A 27,308-nucleotide genomic window follows, 5' to 3' on the forward strand; every position below is an offset into this window, starting at 1 on the left:
CTCCAATTGCAATTGGTGCCCCCAACTGCGGTCTTGCGGTGATCTTTCTTCTGGGCTTTTTGCCTTGCTAATTGCTTGCCAGAGATTCGGGCCTCTACTTAGGACATCATCCCAAACCCATTCGAGGCAGAAAACAAAATCATAGCACCCATATTTTTACTTCATCTATAAAATGTATATATATCTAAAAATTTAATGTTTTTCTGAAGAATATTTTAAAGTTTTTAAGACAATTTCTGAAATTAAAATCATGAAAACATTATAATTATATATATAAAATATATGTGCAAGTTATGTTCAGTGTTTTTCACGTAACATCGGCGATTGACAGGCTTTTAGCCAACTTTGCTATTCCATTTGGAGCCATCTCGCTATTGAGGCATCTGTTGAATGCTGAATTGTCACATGCGGAATTTCGCAGGTCTCTAAGAAAACGTTTAAGCATGTGAGCTGCGATAGGATACGAAAGCCCAAGAATGGGGTCAGGTTATACAAATACCAAGTGAAGCCTGGAAGGCATAGCAAAAACATAAACGTAACATAAATATATAAACTTAAGATTGGAATATTAAACGATAGATCTTGAAATATTCAAAGGTAAAATAAGGGCTTTTTTCCCATTATCTATACAATAATGTGTTTTATTTTATATGCATTTCATGGGTGAAAAAGCGAGTTAGAAGGGAGTGTGAAGAAGAGTCTGGGAGAGCCGCGAACTGTACCGCTAAGATGCCTAATTACATCCAAGACGAGTGATGACCGATGATGGCCATAAAAGTTCACATGATCCGCTGATCTTCTGATCTCCCGATCTCCCGATCTCCCGGAGGCCTTGGTCATGCAGGAAGTTCAAGTGCTCGAGAATACGAGTAAGAAGAATACGATCCATACATTCAGACATTCATATATTCCGACTTGAGTTGGCCCAAGTTGACTTGACTCGACTTGGCCCGGTCAAATCTTCGTGGCTTCGGTAGCAAAAATCAGCAGCGCCAGCAGAAGACTCCGACTAAGATAAGTGATCATAAAATAATAATAATAAAAAAAAAATATACAGACACAGAAAACAACCGAAAGAAAACGAGTAGCGAATAATGCAATATACATTAGATATAGAACAAGTCAATAGAAAATTACGATTTATGTAACAAGTCGAGGAATTCAAGTGCATTTATTTCCGCATCTGGAACTAAGTGGAGAAGCGAGCGCATAAAAAATAATGCTGCACTGCTGATTGGTCGACGTGGTGATATCCTGTAGGGATTATATTAAGTAAAAACGCAGGAGTTTTAAAAATACCTGGAAATATTATTCCTTTAATACACATTTTTCACATCTTTACTATCTAAATGTGAGGTTTTCCGAACAGAACAAATATACCCTTCAAAACGCCAGACGAGGGGTAAACTGCCGATCAAAAGCGAGGCAAAGAAAGCGATTTTCCGACGTTCAGTTCGCTTGGGGGAGTGGGGAACCAGTGGGGTTCAGGATCAGATTGGATCGGATTGGTGCAGTGCATCCATCAGAGTAGCGCCGTGAGTCAGTCAGTCACCCATTCAGTCAGTTGGTCAGTTAGTCAGTTATTAAATGTGGCCATAAGAAATAGAAACAACACCAGACAAAGACGGATGAAAACGGGGGGTTTCAGGGAGTTATTACATAACAGCGGGCACAATCGCGAATGGGAATGTTGTGTGTGTGTGCAAAAAGAGGGAAAGAGAGGTGGACTTGTAAAAATCATAGCGCTGCTAAAGCGTAAAGGCAAAGAATTATAATTTTCCAATCAACTGATAAATTTTTAATGATGCGACAGAGGCCAGATGGGTATGGGTATGGGTATGGGGATCTCTAATATGTTGTCCAAAGTGCATGCTGGAATCCCACCGCGATGGTGATGATCATGATCATTGCCAGTCGCCGGTAGATGGCTGCTAATGTTCATAGGATAGTCGCTTGGACATGTGTAAGAAACATTCCCATAGGTGTGATTGCTGGCGCGCAAGAACAAGTAAGACACCAAATTACTGTTACCCAGACATGTCCACATGGGCGGGTGGAAAATCCAATCGGGGAGGACGGGCGGTGGGGTCGGTGAAAATCGGTGGAAAAAGAGGCGCCGCAAATTCACTTTGGTGACGAGTGACTAGTGACGAGTGCCATTGGCACTGGACCAAAAAGTGGTTTCGTGATCGATGCGGTCTTTTGATGCCCCTGACTAGCTTGATTGCCAGCCCCTCTCACTCGCCTCAACCCTCCAATTTTTACTGGATTTTCCTCGCTTTTCTGCCGCAGATTTCCCATGCAAATATCCCCCCACATCTCATGATGAAGTTGTCCATCTACCGCCGACTTAAGCAGCAACTTCAAAGCTTTGCCATTTGTAAAGTGCTCAATCAACGAATGGACGTAATAAAATACCATATAGATAAGGATTTCGATTCCTTGAACAAGTTTGAAGTAGTATTTATACAGGATCTAAATATTAGTGTAACATTAATTACATTTCGGTTGAAATATCGATCCTAATATGGATTGTTATACTTTTCTGAAGTCGTTATTAAATTTACCCCCGATGTACCCCCTTATAAAAAAATTAAAAATTGTCGAAAATTTTATTTTTCCAAAATCACACGGAAAGTGTTATGGATTTATTGATAATTTTGTTATCTGTTCAAAACAGTATGTATTTTTGGTGTACGACCATTTTTGGCCAAGTTACAGCAAATTTTTGTCAAAAACTGAAATTCCGAATTTCCAAAGCAGTTTTTTCGCTAAAACAAAGCAAATACTTATTCAAAGTATGGATTGTCATACGTTTCTGAACTCGTTATTAAATTTCGAATCGATTGGCATTTAAACCTGGACAATTTTATTTTTTAAATTTTTTGCAATAAATCATGAGGTACAGCCTTTGATTCTTTGGCTCTGTAATTTCGTCGAAGTTTTACCTACTGTCCAATCCCTCAGTTGGCCATGGGAGAATTCGCATTTTGGCAACCGATCGATTGTGACCGTTATTTAATAAGGAAATTTTATCAGGCAAAAGGGGAGGATTGGGGGTTTTTGGCCAGACTCAGGTGGCAATGTGTCCATGTCCATGTCCATGTCTCAGTCGAAAGGCGCCAAAAGCTCGCAACGTTTTTCATTTCGTGCCCGCAGCCGTTGCACGCATACAAATTACGAATGCAAATGCGAAATCGCAGACCCAAGTCTTTCAGTCCCGCCTTACCCCTTTTGGGATTCCCCGTCTTTGGCCCCTTGTGGAAGCCCCAAGGAAAAGGCGGATCGAATGGCCAGCAAATTGTTCGCACGCTTCGCTCCCAGGTAAAAAAATACAAGAAATACAAAAAATACATCCAAGAGAGGGTCTTCTAGTTAATGCGTTTGGGATTTTCGCGCATTTTCTTTTATTTTTCAATTACGACGTGGTCGAAGTGAGACAAAGCCAACAAACACGGATACCCACAAAGTTATCTAAAGTGTGCACAACAAAAAAATTTTGAAAAGAAAAATATGTTTTCAATAAAGTAATTTTCTGAAATAATAAACGAAATATTTAGATTTTGGCTTTAAAGTAATGTAACATTTTTTTATGTTTTATTTTTTTAATATATGTATATATTTTTGTCTATTTTTTTCTCACTGTGCATGTATCGAAGAACGATCGTGGTTCGAACCAAAGCCAATAAAAAGTTGATCGTCGCTGCTTAGCCACATCTCGTTTTTTTCTGCTTTTTCTCCCCATCTCACTTACTTCTTCACTGATCATCGCAGTTTGTCAATTAATTGATTGCATTCTCCGCAATTGCTTGGCTAACAATAATAACTGTCGTATTTGCGCTTAAATATGTGCATCTCTTTGGCCCTCCCCCCATCATTGTGATCTGGCGATCTGCGATCCGAACTGAAAGAGCCGAGGAAAGATCGTTGTGCGATCCATGTAAAAGTCGTTTCGTTTCGTCTCATACTCTAACGGACTAAGGGTCTGAACAAATGCCTAGATATTGCTTTATATAAATTTAAAAAATAATAAAAATTGAAATAATATTTTCTCCTAAGAAAAAGTATCAAAAAATATAAAATATGGCATTATATTAAAACAAACTCCTAAAACGAACCAAGACTTAAAACTAGTAATTAGTGTATAGTATTTATTTCAAATCCTAGAGGATTTCGCAGTCGACAGTCGTTTTAGACCTAAGCATACACCTGATATTCAAAGCTAAAAAAAAAGGAAAAATAGAAAAAATGGCAAAGCTAATGCAAAAGACCGAGGCCCGAGGGTCCGGCATCAATTGATTTATCATATACTTATATTCACTGCCAAAGTCCGAAATGCAACCCAACCATCGTTTACCGTTTAGCGTTGGCCCACTTGGGATTGTTCTCAGGCTCAATTAGCCAGCATTTGAGCCACAGTCCGAAGCGAATTTCCATTCATTGCCTTCAACGCTGGCCCATTCATTTTCCATTTTCCTGTGCCATTTTACCCCAGCTGCGGCTTTTCTTTCGCCAAATAAATCATCTAAGCACTCATCTCATTTGAGTTCACCTCATTTAATTGAAATTAAAGTGAATGGTTTCGATTTGGTTGAGAGTTTAAATTGGTTTTTCCCGCAATTTCCATTTCAAGTCTAGTTTTTTGTATTAATTATCAATTAGTAAAATAAATTTCATTTAAATTATATTTGCCTAATTTGGTTTGGATTTATGTTTTGCAAAAGATATCTCAAAAGCCGAGTGCTGCGCTCCGTTCAACTAATTTAATTAAAATAACCTTAATAGGCTGGAATTTATTCTTTTTTTCATGCTTATTCCTCTTGGTTTTCCCGCCGTTTTCCCCAGATTTCCATTTGAATAAACGCAGCTCGAGAACTAAAAGTATTTCCTTGTTGAAAGAACCAGAAGAAAACGAAAAATGTAAATTGATAATGCAGATTCATCTACTTTATGGGTTTCGATCAGTTCCCGAATAGAAGTTTTATAGCCATGCCTTAGTGCCTTACATTGCCGTCGCGCACTGTCCATGGGCTCCACGGTCGGTTGCATTAAAGAATTCCAAAATATATGCGTATATTTATTTATTTATTTTGGTTTATTTTCCTTTCTTCGACGAGACTCGTTTCATTATTCTTTTCATTTCGCCTGGCTTTGTTTCTTTTCATTTTTTAATTGTCCCCCTTTGGTTTTGTTGCCCAATTAGGATTTTCTATAGAAAGCCAATGGGTTTATTTCGTTTTATTGGCTTTTAATGAATGCAATTCCGAATCCACGCACCGGCCATTGTTGGGCGTTGATTTTTATGGGTTTCTAATTGGGGGACCGGCGGCGGGGAAATGTCAACCGGAGTTGCAATCGAGTGATTCGAAGCGAAGGTGAGGAAAGGTAAGCAAGGTCGCCCTAAAAATGGTAAAACAAAACCAAGAATAAAGCAAACATTTCGTGTTTGCCCAGTTTTTTATGGGCGGCCCTTCGACTCGATTTCGTTTCCATTAAAATGAGAACGCCACTTCTGATCATCGCTCACTGTTAAGCATTTCATTTTGGCAACTATTTTATTTTGCATAAGAATAGAGGAAATAGGCCCTAATTCTACGCATTTTATGTTGTGTTTGTTCTTTACTTCGAACGATATTAGGGCTTAATGAATCGTTATTAGGAGAAAGCCCATTCTTTGATTAATTTCTCTGCAAAATAAGTAATACGTAATACTTTGTATATTTTGTAAATATGCACAGGTGGAGATCTTTTTCAGATCTCAATTTATTGTTTTCATTGTCATATTTCTTTGATATACCATTCTTTGATTTCCGCTTCTCATGGATCGCGATCCCATCGTTTATTCCCCTTTGCGGAAGTTAACCCATGAAAAGACCAACAACTTGGGCCATTTTCTAACCCAAAACTGAGTTCCCGCCCCTGCTCCACCTTTCGTCGGAAATTCCCATGTCCGTTACTCGCTGAATAAAATTATAGAAAACCATATAGGATAGGTTTTATAGGGGGAGCAGCATCCATTCATTCCCACAGATCCACATTCAGATCCATCAACCCTTCTGCGCACCCTTGATCATCATCTGTTCTCTGGCTGAAGATCTGTCACAGGTAAATAGAAAAAGTGGAGGGTTGAACATTTGACTAGTGCTACCTGCTTTCGAATGCGGATGCAAAAAAAAGATGCTCAAGTTCAGTTCTCACATATCGATCAACACAATTTGATTCGCATTTCGATCGCACCCTCGCCCGATTTTCCACATCCATTTCCCATTTTCCATTCGCGTGGGAAACGCTCACAGGTGCTGTTTCCAAATGTCTGATATGAAATTCAATACTTTTGCTCACATTTCCCTCAAACATTGTTGCAAATATTTGCTTAATCCGATTTGTTTTGTGAGAATTTTCCTTCGAGGGCGTGTGCATTGGATAATTTTTCCAAATGCGATTTTAGTGGCTTTTGTTCTGTTCTTCATTTCATTTGTTCTTGTGTGGTCAAGGGGATTTACAAAACATTGAAAAAGACCCGGCAATTAACGAAAATGATTTGATAAAACAGAAGCTGGACAGAATGACAACCGCAATAATGACAGTCGCACAAATCAACAAATCACGATCACACAAAAATCACGATTTCTTGTCCCAAAAGATCAAGACCATCGGAAAAGAAATGGAAAAAGCAAGATCAGCTGAAACAGAAGCTGAAAAGCAGACAATGTAGGAAACAACAGCAACAATGAACAGAAGCGACAGTCAGAAGTTTGCGAGCCCCTCGGCAACAAGAAATCGCTAATAGTAATATCCAATCTCTTTATCCCTACAGGCTTAAACGACTAATCTTTCTATGAAAACATTGTCAATATGGATAGACATCTTTGATACCCTTTTGTAAGATAAAAATCTATGTTTAAAATTAATTTAATATTTATATATGTTTAAGGAAAAGGATAAATCTTGTAAAAACATTATAAATTACCATTTTATTACAAAATATATTTTATAAATTGTTTATTATTTTTGTAAAACAAAAATCGATATTTAAAATTAATTTATATTTAAGAAAAGAAATATATCTTATAAAAAAGCGATGCTTTACTTTTTAATTGAAACTATCTTAAACAATAGCATTTATTTTTAAATTTAGAAATGGTTACCCTATTAAAAACGGATGAATTTTGTCAACATTTGATCATGGCGCATGCTGAAAAAAAACCTTGTTCAACAAGTCCCATCCAAATCGAAATGTGGCCAAAATGTGTAAGCAATTTGTCAACATCATATGACAACCGAACCGAGCTAAGCCCAACAAACGACAACGAACAGCAGCAACATGAACAACAGCAACATCTGCAACAGCAGCAACATTATTGACATTAGGGCACCTGTTTGTTTGCCAACTAAACTATGATTACCGTTTGCCATACCCTAACTTAAATGGGCAGTCATACTACAAAAGATTAACTATTTCGCTGAATAGGCAAAACAATTAAGTATTGAATAATGTAATGATACAATTAACTGGTAACTTTGTAAATTTTAGTAATGCTAAGAGAGAGTGAAAAAATTGTTTTATGAATATTATTTTATGTTCTTAAATTTCGAATCAAAATTATTCAAAAATGTATAAACATTCTTTATATAACCAGTTGTTTATGTTTCTGTGCTTGCATTTTTTTTACAGAATTCTATACAAATCCCAAAAACTTCTGTCGTAACACTTTTTATTAACATAATTCGCTCGTGAAATAGTGTATTCCCAACTCCGATGGAAGTCTTAAAGAACTGGGATTGCTTTCTTGTCTGTCATTGAGCCGACAGCACGCGTACCCCCAGTAACAACAACCATACTGACAATAGCAGCAATATCAACAAGTTGGTCATAACTCGTGACTGACTACACAGACGGCCAAGACGAGGTGGAGGGAATTGGATGTGGATGTGGTTGTAGATGGGTAGACCAAAGACCAAAGTCAACGTTAATCACAGACAAAACAAACCCAAGTGAGCGGCGTCGGAGGAGAAGGGACTTCGAGCCAGGAGGCTTAAACAGGAGAAAACAGCATCGATTTTAAAAGAATATTTAAAGCATTTGCAAATTAAAAGGAAAAAAATATTCAATTTAGTGGTAATCTGGGGAAATGTTTTCGTAATATTTTAGAAAATTGTTGAGCTGAGAAATCTATAATTCTTATATTTTAATTTGGCAAATTCTAAATTTTTTTGAACTCAAAAATATAAAAAAATATTTAAAGCAATTTCTAATTAAAATGAAAAAAAATTGTATATAAAGTAGTAGTCTAAGGCAATATTTCAGAATATGTTTAAGTTGAGAAATCTCCAGTTCTTATATTTTGATTTAGAAAATATTCTAAATCTACATTTTAATCAACTCAAAAATCGGCTTGCTTTAAATTTTTTTTAGTGTACGAGTCAAGTGGCCAAGTGAAAGAGCCAAAAGTCTAAGAGCAAGTCCAAAAGACCAAGTCTGAGTCGCACTTTGTGGCCACAACTCATTGGCAAAATGTTTTTCGTTGTTGCTTTTTGGTCAATGAACAAGAAAAATGGGTTTTCACGGTTACATGCGTCCGTGGCTCGACTGCATGCAGATATACTTACTCATAAGTATATGCAAATGGCCCAAAGAAAAGCGGAAAACCAGCCGCATGTGCAGGTGTGTGATATATCAGCGTTTTTTCTTTTTTTTCGGCTGGGGGGAAATGGTAGGAATATTGCATTTGAGCTCTCCTCGCTTAGCGAAAACATCCTGTCAGCAATGGAGTTTCTCACGATAACAGGGAACCAAACAAAAAAAAAACAAAAAAAGGAGCAGTCCCGAAAAGGATCTCTTCTCTCCTTGATTTCCCATTCACGCCTCCTTTCAGGTAGAACTCAAACATTCAGCAGGTAGTACAACGAGATTCAACCTCACAGATAGGACACTTTTCTCTGGTCCCTGCTAAAAATGGCATTTGAATCAAGGTCCTGGTTTTCCTTTTCTTTTATCCTTGGCCCACTTTCACTTTTGCTTTTGGCATTTCCCTGGACAGATAAGATTATCTTAATGAGCTCAGTGAGTAGAACAAAATTGCTTGCACCCTCTCGTAGACTGAAATTAAATTATGGTAATTTTTGTTTTGGAGAGCCATTACATGGCCGAGCAATTTCCGAGCAGCTGCTGACTGCAAGAAGTTCAAGTGTTGAAAGCATTTTCATGGCTTTATTCCTTAATTAAGCGGTTGATTTTCCTCGAACTCGAAACAAAAGGTGGCACTGGCAGAAATGAGTTTACAGAGTTCAAGAGTAAATTATTTTAAACTTAAAAGAATATAAATTATTTTACTTTTAAACTTGGAAATATTTTTGATATTTTATATTTAGAATTATTTAGATTAAATATCTTATAAACATACTTTTTAAGGGAAATTAAAAATATATTTTCCCCTGTGTAAAAGGGTTTGCCGGGCTGAGAGAGAGAGAGACCCACTTTCTTAACTCGGTGGCTAATGACAAGCTTGTTGTGGGTCCGGCATAATTAAAGTGCATTAAAGTCGCAGTCTAGAAAGCCATAAGAAGCATTTGATAAATGTGGGCCACGTGCTGACCTGCGTTCGTCTTGGTCGCGTGCCCATCCAAAACCCCACCCACAAGTCCAGCCCCATCCCCTAACCCCATCTGGGCGTACTTTGTGGTTTTTCTTTCAAAGATCATGCATAGAGCACGCTTGATGGTCAATCAAGACAGTCAGCCGTCCGTTAAGCCGGGCTCAACTGTACTTTCAGGAACACCCACTTTTGGTACAGTGACAACTCTGCATAATCATCAAATAATCCAATGCTACGGGGGGAAATAATCGAAAAATCATACATGGATTTGCTTTAAATGGATAAAGTTATTAAAACTTGTTGGAGATCATGAAAATAAATGGTTGGATATACTAAAGATTGGGGGTGATTCCGTGAGGAGAGTTTTGTGAACACATAGAGTTTAAAGTAATTGGTAATCTTCTAAATAATTTGTTATTAATTAATCATTCCTTGTAAGCTATCATAAAAATACTGAGAAGTTATAAGAGAATTTTTAAATAAATATTTGCCCTGTTTATTATGTTGCACTAGAGTTGCAATGCAAATTTTGTCCACCTTTCCTTTGAGGGAAGCCTTCATTTAATATAGACATGTGTATAAATTATAAACGAAAACGTATCAAGGAGACACGCAACACGCACGAAACTTTGCACACATCTCTATTAAAGAGACAGTGCAATGAATGTTGCATGTGGAGCAGCTGCAACAACTGTGAACTCGAACTCGTCTAGTCGGCTGCCTTCACGTTGTCTCTCGAGTATTTGTCAATTAGATTTTTAATTGCTGAAATATGAATGTAGGCGCAACAGCAACAAATGCCTTGACTTTGACGTTGACAGCGGCAGCAGCAGCAGCAGCAGCAATAGCAACATGCAGCAATAAGAGCCAGAGCACAGCAGCAACATGCAGCATCTGCGGCACTTGCAGCCTGTTTTGCCTGTTTTGTTGCTGCTACAGACGAAGACGACTACGACGACGACGATTATTAAATGCAACTTAGATCAGATCAGATGCAGCAACAGCAGCGGGGACAGCAGCAACATCAGCGGCAGCAGCAGCAACGAACGCGATTAAATCGAAATTCTATGCGCCATTGACCGCTCCTCCTTCTTCTCAACTGGAGTCAAACAAAAAATAAGGCAGAAAAATAAAATAGAAAAAAGTAAAAAATAATCCCCTCCGTCTAGAAAAGATGGATCGCGTGCCAGGCGACTGCGACTAGTTGAAATATTGTTATTATGCTTTGGCTAAAAGTGAATGATTGCCGGGAAATCTCGGCTTTGGCCAGACTGCAGCATGTGCTGCAGATGCAGCTGCAGACGGAGAACTATAACTTGCAACATTTGCAACATTTTCCCAAACAGTTGCTGCACTTGCAACATGATGCATGCTGATAGACGACGATAGATTATCAGCAACAGGCTGCCAACAGCAACAGCAACTGCTGCAGCAGCAGCAACATCTGAGAATCTCGATTGGTGAAGGTTGTTCTATGGCCAGCATTTAATGGGTTATCAAACAGGTGATCAAAAAAGTGGAGGTAGATCGCCGAAAAGCGGCAGAAACAAGCAGGCTAGGATCAATACACAAATTAACCATAAAGAAATATAGAAATAAATAAGTACTATTTCTTAAAAATTCGAACATAAATGGACAAGTAAATAAAGAATAGATTTTTATAACAGAACATAAAGAAAGCAAATCATTATAAAATCGAACTTGATCTACTAAAAGAGCAATATCTTTCAGCACCTAAATTTCAATACTGGTAAAATTAATATTAATTAATATAATTTTGCCAATTTCTCTCTCTCGGAAATTCTCTGACTTCAAGCATATCGAATTGATATGCCGCATATCAAGTCAAAATTGATACCCTATAATATCAAGTTGAAGTTTTTTTTTGGGTGTACTTTAGCAGCAACAACGCAGAAACATGACAACATGCAGCAGTAGTAATAAATTAATTAACAGACATCTTGTTGCCTCTCCCCGCCAAATCTTACCCCAACTCTTGCTTCTTTCACCTTAAGGCCTAATTAAAATTAGCGCCAGATTACGCATACGCCACGTGTGTGGAGTCAGGAAAATAATAAGGATTAAGATTACGATGGGGGTTTCAAAGGGGATTACGAGGGGCGATGAGCTTAAGTAGGGGCAAGCTCGAGAGTCTGGAAGACAGACGGCTCATCATATTGCGAGTACTCATACTCGTACTCGTACTTGGTATCGTTGATGTTTGCATAGAGTGCACTTACCGTTAACCGCCGAGGAATCAATGTGCGAGGCTGTATATAAATATTTTCATTTGCCGCACGGCTGCTGACTGAGTGACTCCAAAGCCCTGACTTCTCCTCCCGATTTCCCGATTTTCCCATTTTCCGATTTCAGCTGGCAACGTGCCTCGTTCGCATTTGGCTTTCATGGCAAAAGTTGCTGCAGTTGTCGTGCCATCCACAACACACAGGAAAATTATTTTTGATATTTTTATTTACCAAAGAAAATAAACTTGATCTTAAGTATTTTCGCGAGAGTTTTCTTGGCCTATCGATACATATACTGATTTAACTGATATACTATTTATAATTTATAACTTGGGCTCTCAATTAAATTGGCATTCAAACCTGGAAGTTCGGTAAAGAAAATCATATTTTGTAAGCCTAAATGTTTAATTCTTGAGCCCCAAATATAATCCAAAACGCTAGTTTCATCTTTTGCAGCTGCTCTCATATTTCATCCATTTAAAACTTACCATATCTTTATTCATAAACACAGCATAAGATATATGCTCACGTTCCTTTCTCCATTCTGACTGGCTGGCTGGTTTAATAAATTGTTCTTAAATAGAACAAAAACAACCAAGGGCCAAAAGCATTCGAGACATATTAATTCATATTAAAGAAGGAGAATGGGGGGCCTCTTGAAATCTATATTGAAATCAAATGAGATACAAACGTGATACCTAAAATTATGGTGGGTATATTCGTTTATTTAAAATTTTGCTTTTGAGGAATATTAAATATTTATTAAAATTGTTATAAAATCTGTACAGGTTTTTAAGGCTACAAAAATATTGGGAGATTCTTACTATTCAAGGGAACAAAATATATGAAGATTACAAATCTTTAAAATTATTAGATTAATGTTCAACTATTATTTTAATCAATTTAGTTTTCCGTGTGCCTTGAATGTAAAGAAAATGTTTAATTTCATTTGTTTTCCATTTCGAGGAGTCTCTTCTTGGCCCGCGACTCGAGATTTCGATTCATAATTCAACGATTTGTCATTTTGTATTTAAATATTTCAACTTAAGGCTGTCGACTGTCGGCGGCATTTGCATTTCAATTGACTTGGAGGTGACCCACACGAGTGTTGAACTTTAGCGTGCGCCAAGCTCACCTGTGATCCCCTACCCGCCGATTCTGTGACTCTTTTTTCTAACACCTTCCACTGCCTAAATAAATTTAAGAACTCTGCTAACAAGAATATCAGAAGAGGGGCCCGGAATGATAGATAAAGATATCAGTTTTCAATGGGCGGCTGGCAGAGGCACCTGTTCTAAGGCCAGTTCTTGGGCATCGCCTGCTTTTTGACACTTTCGAAAATTTGTTAGCGGCGATTTGCATAAGTTCACAGTAAATTCCAGAACTTCGATAATCTTAAAGTTGGACTCCACATCGACACATCTCCACTCCGCGGCCCATCTTAAAACTAATCGCTAATAAATACAGACTCGTATTTCAAAATGATTTGAATATTTTTGAAAGGCCTTCCCCCTTTTTTTCCATATACCTTCCACCCGTGGCGTTTGTTTTGTTCGAAATCAAAACATTTCCCGCTGCCCAGGGAGAAGAAGAAAAGCTGTAATATTTCACACCTTTCCCCAGGAACTTGGGGACTTGAAGATGGGATCTTGAAGATGGTCCACCGATGATTGCTTTGCTTCGATTTCGGTCATCTAGCGATACTGTGGGGAAACTAACAACTTAATCAAAGTCTTCTCGGCGTATGTTAATTTTTGTTGATCGAAATACTATATTCTTTCTGAGGAAAAGCAAGCAATTTATGTAACCTTTATGTTGAGATTTACAGGGCTGTTTGCTCTCGTAATTCTCAGCGATTTCTCACGATCTTTGCTCGACTTTTACATTGTGCACATCTTTTTGCCTCATTGATATTTATGACTGATCATTTTGGGTTATAATATTCGGAGAGTGAAAGGTTAATGACGGAAAGTCGCTTGTCGTTTGGGAAAAGGAAATTTAAAAAAGTTTATCTGTTCTTTTCCGGTTTTTGGGGAATATTTTTTATGTTTCCGTAAATACTTTATCGATTGCAGTTCCCTGAGAAACTTTGTCGAAAAATGTAATTAAGCTAAATTTCAATTTTTAATTTAAACTATATAAACTATATTTTCATAATGATTGGGATAATCTATAATCAAAGGTTATATCCATTCTTTCAGCCGATCTGGAACCATCTCGTTAACATTCTTTGGCCACAACTCCTCTAATATAATTCACACTCGATCAGGGATAGACAACGGATGGTAGATGTCGATGCTAATGATGATGTTTATTGGTTCTTTCTTCGATTGTTATCGCCTTGGCTAAACCTTTCGTTTTGATTCGCTGCTGCCATTCTATTGATCAATATTTCCAATCGATTTTGAATTCATTTATCTTTTTTTTTTGCGACCAGGTAGCCAGGTGTCTGCCGGAATTGATAAAACTTCACGCTTCGCGTTTAGGCAGCAGCAGCAAAAAAACAAAAAATGAGCGACGCACAGACAAAATAAATAAATAAACGTGATAAATAAAAAGAGATTGTCAACGCGAACCACAAAATGATGATGATGTTGGGTTCCCTTGTGTCCCGAAGATGTTAAATAAATTAAAGCATTTGATGGCATTTCGGAATTATGCAAAGTTAATGGGACAGAACATTAAGACACCTGACGATTTATGCGGATTACGAGAAACGAATGAATTTCATTGAGAAGAGTGGTAGAAATTGTCTCTTTTCCAGCTGAAATACCTGGACAATTTTCACCACCCTCCATTTACTTGAAAATATTTTGCTATTTTGCTAACGGTTTTAATTAATAACTTGGATGTTAGCCCCCAAGTTCTAGGAGATATCGACAAATATTTCGAAAAAATTCACGTCTTTTGTGTATTGATTTAGATTGCCAGACAATAGTCCTGAAATTTTTATTGTCTAAACGCTGGCATAAGAACATAAGACAGATGTGAATAAAAAAGCGAAATAGCCAGCGAAATAATAGCAATAAAATTGAACAATGGCCTGCCATAAATTTTTATTATATTTTACCGATAGTTTTGTCTTTAGTTTAAAGTGGCGTCTATCCATCTCTTTCTGCCCGTCGGTCGGACTGTTTGTTTATTTTGTTTTTGGTCGATCTGCTTTGCAAATAGGAAGCTGAACCAGCAACAACAATATATGTCATTGCATACAAAATTTGATTTCATTGTTATCAGGTTCTGTTTTTATTTATATTTCTTTTTTTTGTTGAAGAACGTGAATCTATCAGTCGATTGATTGGGTTATTGAACCTTTTTGCTGCCAGGGCAAAGAGAGAGGCCCATTCGGTTGGGTCTTGTGCGATTCTTTGGTCTACTGATAAAAGGATTGCTATCTAATCGCATCTGAATTAATCCGATTCAAACTAATCCCATCCAATGCGATCCGATCCGTTCCATCCAATACCCAGTTTACAAGATATATTCACTTTGTCTCTCGATTTTCCATGCTGCTGTTGTTGGCCGGCAAATTAACGCTTGATTAAGAAGAACTTTACCCAGATATGTTGTCGCAGCAGTCGGAGAAAAAATATATAATGGTGTAAACAAATATTAATACACAGAAAAAAAAAAACCGATATGATATAGGTTCAATTCTTCCTTATTTGAAATCAACAAATAGCGGATATGTTTCATATCATATCTTATAAAATACCAAATGAATTTTTTTTTAAAGAAATAATCTAAAATAAGATTAATATAATCTTTATTCATATTAAAATGAATAGCTTGATCTGAAAAAAATATAAAATTGGTTAATACAATACAATCAATCTGAAACAGGAGTTCTATAACTTTATTAAAATATCTAACAGTTTGTATGGTTTAATATAATTAGTATTAAATCCAGTGCATTTTATGGCTCACCAGAAACTTAGTAAGAATCCTCTGAAATATTTGTGTGGTGATCAGTGGGGAACCAAGAAAGCTGCTGGACTGCTGACCGGGAAAATTGAATGTGCCATGTCTTGAAGAATTCTTTATACCAGTGCCTCCGAAATCGTCTCCAGATGTCTTCCAGTGTCTCCTTAAGTTTCGTGGCGCTTTGGCAAATAGTGTGGCTAATTGTTGCCACTAAACTGTTGTTGGCATGCGTTTGACAGTCAGTCTTCTTGGACCGACTAACCAGCTAACTGACTAACACAAACTTCTACCAGCATAACTGCTCAACAGTTAGCCCCGCCCCTTTCGCCTTTACCCGTGCAGGTTTCTTTTTGCCTCCGCTGGCTAATTTATTTTGATTGAGTTATTAAAATACTTGTTTACACAAGCCGAACAACAAGGTGGAGTGAAAAAATAATAAACCGAAATCATCAAAAATATGTATGAACTAATATTGGCGAAAAGAGGGAGAACCGGGTGCGTTTATCATTTATTTGCATCTCTCGGTCGATAATTACAAATGTTTTTCAGATTTGATTTTACAACTCTGTGACTTTGTGTCTCTCTTTATCTCACACTTCCGTTTCCGCATAATAAAAGAGGATGCTGGATGCTGGAGGGAGGGGGGTCTTTAGGTCTTGGCGGAGGCCTTAAATTAGCTAGGAATTAGCCTGAAATTAGCTGCAAATTAAAAAGCCGGGTAATAAGCAATTATCTGCACGGGAAAATAATATAAAGTTGAAGTTGAGCTTAAATTACGAAATTCAAAAATAAAATTTTGTATTACTTAAATTGTGTATAATTTATTTTAAGAAAATATGTTCTGAAATCATATTAAAATTACAAAATTTTGTTCTTGTTAATTGAGTTAGTTTAAAAATAAATGAATAATAAATTCTTTCCATTATTACATTTAACTAAATTTTTAATAAATTCACAAAAAAATATTTAATATTATAGAATATTTAGTAATATCGAAGATACCAACTATTTGATATTAATTTTTTTTATCTGCATCAATGAAACATTTAGCGCTGCATTACATAAAATTGACATTGATCGACGACATCGGATCGCATTGAATACGATAAATAAAGTGGATAGCTTCGAGATTACGACGCTCCAGCTGCCGACATCCGCCGCATCTCATTTGGCGACACATTTGCATGATTATGAGCTCGGTTCCGGCCTCCATGGAGTCTGACTTCGCCTTTGATTCCATGATCTCATGATTTCCAAGTGCAAAATCGATTTTCAACTATTGCGGAGTGGCGATTAAAATTGTTTGCATTTTTGTGCAATTATTTATATAATAGCTAAATGCATTAACTGTTGATCGAACCATGCTAAATCGCTGGCCAATGTGCGAATCCCATGGGCGACACTCCACTCCACTCAACTTAGCTTACTTAAAGCCCCTCGTCCGCTTCGCAATCGGAAAAACAAGCATGGGGTGGAACAAATCCATGTTGTTTGCCAGCAATTAACGGAAAATTTCCACCTGCGAGGGAAAACTGCAGGGAAATGTGTCAAATGGTTTGTTCCTCAGCTGAAGCTGCGACCAATTGGCTTATAAACGGAACTTGTCGGTCACAAATATGCCACCATCTAGTTAGGAGTAATGCTGGAAATATTAGAAGCCATGTATTTTTTAACCTACCTATAAGAAATGAGCTCTAAAAAAAAGGATAATTTTCCAGTACTTTTTACTAGTAAGTAAAAAGTTGAAAAAAACCAAGAGGGCAATCTTTGAAAAGGGAAAAAAGATTGAGTTTCTTGTCAATTAATAAGCAAGGTTTCGGTTTCTTCTGATTTTTGCCTGTCAGTCGGCTTTCAGTTCTCGTTTTTTATTTTTTGCTTCGCTTGGGATTCTGTCCTTCGTCGTTTCTTTTTTTTGGGTGGTTTTTGCGTTGATCTTTATTTAATGCCGATTTTATGGAGCGCCACAGCGCTAAATTCTTTTGCCTTTTGCTGCGAGATGACTTATTTTGCAAACAATAAAACAATAAATCAATCAATTATAAGTTAAACTCTGCGACAACAGCAATCAAAAAGAAAATAAAGCTTAACAGCACAAAAGAAATGAAAAGGCAAAAACCGAACATTTTAATACGTACAAGTTGTGTCCATTTTTGGGCAGGCGAACGGTAGACTTTGGTGATTGAGATGGACGGGGAATACACATATATACATATGTACAGAGACATGTACCATTTATTTGTATTTCGATTCCGCGGGGGATTTATTTAGATGTTCAATTAATTGTTACATTTTTATTTTATAAGTTTCTTAAACATTAAACGTCTTTACATATTTTTTTGGTTTTGCAATAACTTCAGGAAAGCCCCTTAGAATTTGTCTCAATTTTCCCAGCCATCTATAATTTAATTTGAAATTAATTTTGGACCCAAGTTCGGAGCTAAAAATGCAACCCATGATTTATTTATTTATCCTTTTGCGACGCCCCTGTCAGTTGCATATTATATGCATTATAATTTGTCAGTCTGGGCATCGCAGGATCGATGGAACAACGCAACATGGCAAAAACCCGCCGCAGAATAAACAATAAACAAAAGAAGCTGGCCGAAATGGCGGTGGGGGCATTGCATTCAACTGCAATTTGCTGAACGTTGTTCGGCTGTCTCGTTCTCCGACTGTTTTTGGATTTTAGCCAAAAGCAAAAGGCAAAGGAAAAAAGCGCCTCTGCCTTGGCGCCAAAGTGGGTCACTCGGCAGCCACAGCAAAAACAATAAAAATAAAACCAACAATAGCTGCCAATTTGGGCGCACAAAATTCCTGGGCTGACAGGCGTCGACTGGGACTCGGATTTGGATTCCGATTTGGATTCGGACTCGGATTCAGTATCGAACTCCGATGGTGGCGACTCCAAACTGGCCGCCTTACGCATGCCAATTAGGCAAAAAAAAGAGAGTTAGGCCCAGAACCCCCACCCATTAATTCCCATCTAAACACACAGAAAAATTAGAGCGATTTAATTCGCATATTTTAAATATTTAAAAATGTTTTAAAGGAGTACACCCAATAAAAATTTGTCCAGGATATTTTAGAACAATCATGGCATTCTTAGTATTAATAAAATAAGCAATTCACAAAAAATGTATCCATATTTTTCCTATGTGTATGCAGCTCTCGATATTCTAATCTCACTGCCATATTTGAAAGAAAGAAACAAATAAATTATTAAATTAATTCGAAACGCTTTGCAAGTCTTTTAAGACAATGGAAATGGTTTCGTTTCTATTGCTATTATATTTTTAACGACTCCCGAACTGATCCCATCGATTTGAGCTTTGTCTCTTGGCTCTTTTGTCGACCAACGGCTATTGGGGCCAGAGTCCGAGATCCGAAATCCAAAATCGCATAGGAGTGAGTCTCGAGATGTGTTCCCGATTTTCATGCCAAATTAATGTGATTTTAATGAGTGAACAGCGATGAGCAATCAATTATGGTGTTGCTCATAAATTGAAGATCACACCAGTTAGAAGCAGATATGTGGAAAGCTGATATAAAAACAGCAGAGTAGTGAAATGCAATAGGATTGATAAATTGTAGTAACGAGTTGAACTTTAATTTAAAATTATAATATATGCCAAAATGACATTCCACTGGATCAGAAACCCATTAAATATTTTTGGAATTCTCACTTGACCTGAGGTCATTTTCACACAAGTTCACTCTGAAAACCCAGAGGCATTGCAAATGGAGAAAAAGGGCAAGGGGCATTCAATTTTATATAACGGCTTTCGATAGTTCACTCTTTTATTTTTTGGCAGCTTTTCAAACGATTTTCTGCCGCTTAAATACACAAATTTGTCCCGGGGCACCAAACTCCACGCCGATCGGCGACAAAGTTAAAATATTTGCCAAAACTTTAGCTAATGAACTGTTAATTGCCCAGAGACCCCCAATACTGGCGGCTTAATTGCAGTTAATGGGCTAAGCCAAAGCTCTTACCTATTTCTGACACTTGATTATGCAAAGGTCTCGGCTCTCGAACTTACCCCTAATTAATTTCCACACCGCAAAAACCAACAATCTGAGTCGCCGGCTTTCGCCCCGAGGACACGCGTGCGATTTACTCGCGCCAAATTTGACAACATTTACGAAAGGCCCACGAAAAATAGGGTTTATTTGATAGTCGAAGTTTAGAGTACTCTGAAATTAACCGCACAATGTAATATAATTTCACACTTTAAGTATTAAATAAACTAGTCAGAGAAAGCGATTATACAATCTTATAAAAAAAGTATTTTAATTTATAAAAGGGTTCCGAAAAAAAACAAACGTCGTGTTCATAAAATTTTAAAATTTTAAATTTTAAAATGCCATTTAATGAAAAATTTCTAAAACCGCTCAATTACTAAAATTCTAGACAAATCGTGATGACCACCGGGAAAGAGTGTTCGAAACTCTGGAGACAGTGAAGGCAGATATTTGGAAAATGTATTGAAATATGTTTTCATCAATAATTACATTTGCCGTTGGCCGCGGAGACGGACGACAGCTGCCACCTGGAGCCGAAGATCCGAAGATTCGAAGATCCGCAGAGGAGTTTGGGAGGTGAGAGGTGCACCGCTCTAATGGCATTTTAATAATAGATTACGACGCTGGCGACGACAACAGTAGATTAAGACGGAGCTGCCAAAGAGATGCCCTGAGACAAATGATGTTTGCCACTAAACAAATTTCGCAGACTCTTGGGTATTTTTTTTTTCTTTCTTTCTTTTTTTTAAGTGTCTGTGTGACAGTTGACAGTTAGGAGAAGAAGCTGCAGAAGACACTCTTCGCCACACGGGGAGACTGGGAAAGAGACGTGCGGAAGAGACGGCGGCTGAAATTGACTGGGAGTTGCGAGTTCATCGCAAAGTCTCGGCATTATTTGCATAATTCAACTTTAATACAAATTGGCAACTCAAACAATTTACGCTTGGTCGGCCACACATTCACTTGGACACTTTTACACGGGGATACGGATATTAGGGATGGGAGTTTGGAACGAAATTTAGTCATTGAATATTTGTATTAAAAATAAGGTACAGACAAAAAAAACGCCGGGATCAAATCGATATGCGCATGGTAAATTTGTGGTATTTGGAAAGACACATTCCAAATTCGAACTTAGAACATGAAGTTTACATTTCGAGCATTTCAAATTGATGTGACGCATATCAAGTCAAAATTTTTACCACATAATATGAAATTGATCATCGTTTTATATCAAGTTCTTTTTTGGGTGGAAGAAATGGAACATTAAATACAAAGTCAGTCCTATACTTTTTCTGTATTTAACTAGTATTGATCTCTGAGTTAAATTCCTACCATCTCTACGCTGAGAACCAAAAGACCTGCAATTCTGTTTTTGTTTTTCATTTGGCTTGGGGTTTATTTCGTTGCCTTTTCTTTCTTTTTGCCAGCTAATCATGCGCATGATCTTTGGGATGGATGCATGTGGGCACATTAGGGTTACCACCGGCACAGCAACCTCCTCGACTCTCGGATTCCCGATTCTTGGGGCCCCGGCTCTTCGTCTCACACTTGAGCACAATAAATTCCCATGACAACTAATTTAGCCGGCTTCTTGGTCGCTCTTTCGATCTTTTGCGATCGAAGTTTGCCTGCATTTATTTGCTGCGCTTTTTTACCCACTGATCGCTCCGACTCGACTGGCCGAGTGTCTCATCTTTGCCGACTCTAGAATTTTTATTGACTTTGACTTTGTCTTTCAGTTCGAGTTTTCAGTTCGACTTGTTTTTCAGTGCGGCTCGGAGGCTCTGCATTTGGTCAAATTATGTGGACGGGCCTTAATGATCGTCTCTATGGAGATGCGATTGCCACAAGTTGGCCAAAGTCACCAAATTCCCCACATTACGTATACGCCACGTGAGACGAGAGGAATTGAATTGAAGCAATCTAAGGCCAAGAGAGCTCCTCCATGCAATTAACCGCAGAGTGTCAAAGTCAAGGCAACGGGTATAGCTGCCACTGCCACGCCCACTGCAGCCCACAAGTGCGGCAAATAACAATTATTAACTTTTCTGCATACCCTGGATGGGGGTATAATCGTTTGGGGAACTGGTTGCCAACTGGTGTTAAAATGAGTTCATACTTATGTTATGTTATGTTAAACTAAACAAGAAAGTACCAAAATTAAATAGAATTTAATTAAACTAAATTAAATAGAAAAATACACTTTATAAGTGGTTGGAGTAAATCAACATATTATTTTAAACTATTGTTAGTATTAAAGAAATATAAAAAGACAATATATTACATTAAAAAATTTCCATTTTAAAATAAAATATAATCAAATCTTCTTTAATGATGAAACATTTCAGATTTTTAAAAGAATACATATTTCATCAAAGTTCCTTGCTGCGAAATAACCTTTCGAAATTCAGGGTACACTAAAAAATTGAATACGAAATTAAGAGGGTATTTCCAGACCCAGCCAACTCTACGATTCGGTTTGTTGTTTGGTCAGGATCAACTTGAGCAACATGGAGAACATTGACGCCAACAACATGGAACAGCAATCTAAACAAATGGCCTACACCAAACGAATGGCGCAGCCTAAGAAACCCTCGCCGTGAGTGGTTGTTTATTCCACGTAGGATACGATACATGGGTGTTTTTAGTGTTTCTTTTTTTTTTTAACAACCGCGGGCGTAATGCGGATGACATTGACGCGCGCCAGGCGAAGCCATCCATCTGAAGATTGGAGCGTGGAGTTGGGACCTGAATTTGAATCCCGTCTGTCAGGCGGAGATTGCTGCTGCAGTTCGCCCCTGGCCCCTGTAATTTAACACCCACGCCAGCCTGTCAGGCAGCCCGATCCCCGATCCCCCCCCCCCACAATCTCCTTGCCCAACGCCACTGGCCTGAATTTGAATTTAGCATGTGGCAACGTTTATTATCAGGTGTCGTCGCTTTTCAATCATTTTGTTGTGTGCTGCACACTTCACTGGGGGAAAATTGTTTTTAATTGCCTCGGCTCTCCTTTAAACACTGATGAAAATGTAGCCAACATTTAAAATAAATCCAGGGGCATTTTTTTATAAATAGCTTGACTCAAAAATCGTTTATTGTGGAGGAAAAATATACTTTTAGTGTTCTACAAGTTTAATGTTTATATAGTTTAATTTATATTTCTTTTAAAATTGTCAGAAAAAATTTATGAATTACTTAATGTTTCTTTTATTTCAGTAGAAGTATTTTATAGTCTCATAAGGTTAATATTTCCTTATTGCATTACATTTTTAAGGAGTCTTATAAACTTACTTTTATAGGAAAACTAATGAACTCCTTTTGCTTAATATATAATATTTTTAAAAGTTATTTTTCCATAGTGTATCTCCCTCACAACTGCCTCACGAAAGGCGGAAGCAGAGCAAAGAGCAAACAATTTGGCCAATAATTTGTCAATCAAGAATTAACGATCGAACAGCGAAGAATCGGGGGATTCGGAGGGGCCAAGGAGGTACTCGTTCTGGGGTGGGGCGATTACTCCTTTATTGCGATAAAGCTAAAGATTTTATGAGCGAGTTGCCAGCAAGTTGTCAGGCATAGTAAAGTTACATAACTGCAGTTTAGAGCACGCGACATTTTGTCGCAAGTTTACGGTCGACGACAGGCAACAAATGCAACTATAAGGCCCCAAAGATCTTGAACGCCGTGAAGAAGATGAGGTGACTCCCCGCAGCAGGAGCATCATCATCATCATCTTCGTGATCATAGTCATCCCAATACCAATACCAATCCCAATCCCAGCGAAACGAAACGAAACGAAACGAAACTGGAGATGCCCAGCACTGCGATAAGCCCCTGAATTATGATTAGACGACAGTCGTATATATATATACACAAATGCTATATATGCGATGGGGCCTTCGTGGGGTGGGGTATTCACTTTGTCCGCCTTTTGTTGCATCAAATTATGAGGCAATAAAACAATACACAATGAATGAGTAATGGACAAATGTGACCGCGAGTTCGGCGACAAAATTCGCCATTTGATACTAAAGTTGCTAGAAACTATGAGACAGAAATGGTTTGATGAATTCTATATATTTTTCTTATGGCTAATTTTTTAGAAGCATTTTAAGGTAAATTATTATTAAGATGTAGGTGCTGTTAAATAAATTCACTTGCTTTTCATTGACTGCACACAAGATTTTGTTGTGTATGTGCTTTTTGTTTTTATCAGCCACATTTTCCGACGCTTGGCTGCATTTTCATTTTCTTAATCAGTCAAAAAACGCAAAAGATGATCAAGAAGAAGAAGAAGAAGCAGCTGATGATGATTATGATGAGTAAGAAGAGGAAGATGAAGAGCACACCGTTCTATGGAGTAATTATTCCTATATAATATTATATACACACATATATACGAGTAAGTTGGGGAGCAATGAGCATGGCAAGTGCTCTGCCCTTGCAGTAATAGCTAGTTAGAAGAATATTATATAATTTAAGCTGGGTTTATGCCCTGTAAAGGCATGGGTTTATTGGACAAACGTTTGCTTATTTTAATAAACCTAAATACCTTAGAAATTTACTGCTTCAAAACTGTTTAACCGATACTGAGTTGGGTATAAGAATTTATTCTAGGGTAGTGATCTTAAGATTAACAACACTTTGCTTATTTGTATTCTTTAATGCAACTTGAAAATGTTTTAGTCAATATTGGCTTTCATTTCATGTAAGAAAAATACCTTTAATACTTTTTAATAAATATAAACATTTGCGCAAATCGGTTTAATATCTAATACAATATCTAATAATACCTAATATCTGGCCGCCTTTAGGGTATTTTATAGTCTCACATTTTTTAGCTTTTCCATTTGCTTCGCTCGGATCATTTTCATTGGTGCTGTATGATTTATGATGCTTGAAAGATAAATTCTGGCAAAGCTCTTGTTAACTGCGGCTGTCAATAGTCGCTCGGCTCATGTGCGATGACTGCTGGCAGTCATCCGTCTATATAAGATAATATCCCCCTGAAAGGCCCCCAAGTATTCCATTCCTGATAATGATAATGATGTTGTGCTCAGTGTCAATGCTCTGTAGCGGTGAATTTGCGTTAATACTGCTTCTTAATTTTTATCCACTGCCAATGCCTCTTCTTTTCTTCTTTTTTTGTTGTTGTGAAAACTCAAGTAATCCCATTGCTGAAAGTCGTCGTCGTCGTCCCCACTCATCAGTATATTACGTATACGCCATGTTCGCCTTGTACTATACAACTGTGTGTGTGCTTGCCCAAAAGGCATTTTTATGCTATAATTTCAAAAACGAAGAAAATTGATAATCTACAATTGCCGCAGAACGCAGGCCACTATGTGCAAATACAGTTGTGGCCAAGATGGTAGCTCTATTAATAATAAGTAAGTGAAGTGAAGTTAACCTAAGGTTACAAAATTTTCATATATAGCTAATTTTATCTTCTTCTATTTTGTGTTTACATCCACCTTATATTATTGGTAGATTTATAAATGATTACATTCAGCATCGATTTTGTTATAGCATATATAAGTTTAAGCTTTAGTAAAATGTCGAATTTAATTATTTTTCAAAAATTAAATGTCTGTTCTGTATTTTTACTTGAACATTTTAGATGCACAACCCACGGTCACTGGCCAAGTTGTAATCGTACTTGTGGTCGCCGTTGTAGTTGCAGTCATGCCTGGAATTTTGCTTTGATGGTCGCCGCATTCGCATAAATCAATAATAGTGCAGCCACTGAAGAGGAGGAAGAACAAGAAGCAGGAGCAGAAGCAACCAAACTTACAACTACAATAACAGCATCAGAGGAAGGAGGACCACGAAAAGCCAAGGAGTACCAGCGAAATTTCCCTGTCTTGACAGATAAGGAATAATACGGTGGAGGCTAGATAAAATAGATATCAGCTTTAATAAATTTTTTGATGGCGGAAGGCAACATAACTTTTTGTCCATCCGCACTTAGCTTGGGTTTCCACGGATAATAAACAAATAAATGTATTTCAGTTTATATATTCGTATGTCCATTTTTTTTTCTTATCTGTGCTTTAAAATTTCCCCCCATGCGTTAGAACTTTCCCATCTCATTTCAGAAGCATCGAAAACTTAATGGTATATTATGGTTATTCAGTTTTGGTTTCAGAAACAACAAATTGCGATTTTTACGAGTGGGAATCTCGTGACGGATGAAACTTTCTTTCCCCCAGCTGCCGATAAGAATCACTTGAACAAGCTCGAAATGACATCGACGATCACGAGGAAAACTCCAAATAACCAAAATCAAAAATGAACATAACACACAAAAGTCGGTGGAGGTGGGTTCCATAAATTTTCATTAGAAATGCACGCGGCAGCAGCTAAATGATAAGGAACTTTATGGCCGTCGTTGATATAAAACCTGGCTCTAATTGAAAATAAAAACCGAAAAGAGCTGGAATTATTGAAAACGAAATGAAATTTAAATAATTTTTGATGAAAATTCTGTTTTTTTTTGTAGAGCATCAAAGTGGCGTGGAAAAAGAAACAAACAAAGAAAATGGTCATAAAGAAGTCTATATCTACATCTCTTGAATTAATCCATCTATTTTGCTCACTGTGCACACAAAAAAAAATGTCTGACACAAATTAATAAATAACTTAAGAATTTTGGTAATAATTGGTAACGCTGAAATACCAAATCTAAGACCTGAAAAGACAATTACTAAGGTTTTAAAACAAGTACAAGATATTAAAATTAGAAATATTTTTTAATGATAATTAAATTAAGTAGTAATATAATAACTTATTTGATCGTATTATTTAACGTTTTTACCACTTGTGGTCAAAAAAAATATATATATGCAAATGTATTTCTCTCGGTGCATGCCTTTTTATTGGCCCCTCTGTCGTTTTGAGTGTGTGTGGTATTTAAGTTGATTTTTTCGGTTTTAATATTCGAGCTACCGTTAGAATCAACAGCGAAGAGTAGTGTGGAAAATTCGTGGAAAGGGGAGGGAAAATGTGAAGGGGGCGGCGTCAAAGTCGACGCTTCGCCAACGCCGGCGTCTCTTTGGTAAAACATTAATTAAATTAATTAACCAACTCGTGCCAAGAATTTCATACCGAAGAAGATGAGCAGCAAACCAAAAAAGCACATATCTCTGTACGTCGAGTCAGTGGCAGTCGTATATATATTCCAGACATCGCTTTGGAACGCATAATTAATGCGCTCAGTGCGCAGAACCAGATTAAAGTGCGCCTTGCCCGGCCAGATATAAACATATACCAACATATATATCAACTTTATACGTTTATACACATATCGCTTCATATAGCACCATCCAAAGGTGGTTGCTGTGGTGAAAGATCGGATCCGTCTTCCGGCAATTGAAAATGATTCTTTCAATTAAATTATTCCTAGTTGAGTGGGTTTTACTTTTGTTGCTACTTCACCCGGAATTAAATTATCAGAAGGTGTAGAGAGAGGAATTTTCAGGGAATAAGGTTGATAAACTTTATTTTGGCGGAATGT

General features: G+C 37.4%; 1 long non-coding RNA gene across 3 annotated transcripts; it reads left to right on the plus strand.

Moving 5' to 3' along the window:
- Positions 1-184: 184 nt before the first annotated feature.
- On the plus strand, positions 185-25,657 carry LOC138913845 (uncharacterized). 3 transcript variants are annotated; one of them, XR_011419710.1, is made up of 3 exons: positions 185-597; positions 673-869; positions 20,178-21,103. It is a non-coding gene; the product is annotated as an uncharacterized lncRNA (long non-coding RNA). The 3 variants fall into 3 exon arrangements; XR_011419713.1 differs by lacking the exons at positions 185-597; positions 673-869 and adding exons at positions 19,067-19,171; positions 25,413-25,657 and having other exon boundaries at positions 20,178-20,365; XR_011419711.1 differs by lacking the exons at positions 185-597; positions 673-869 and adding exons at positions 19,067-19,171; positions 21,562-22,006 and having other exon boundaries at positions 20,178-20,365.
- Positions 25,658-27,308: the final 1,651 nt, after the last annotated feature.

This window comes from Drosophila takahashii, chromosome X (genome assembly GCF_030179915.1).
Source record: "Drosophila takahashii strain IR98-3 E-12201 chromosome X, DtakHiC1v2, whole genome shotgun sequence".
NCBI lineage: Eukaryota > Metazoa > Arthropoda > Insecta > Diptera > Drosophilidae > Drosophila > Drosophila takahashii.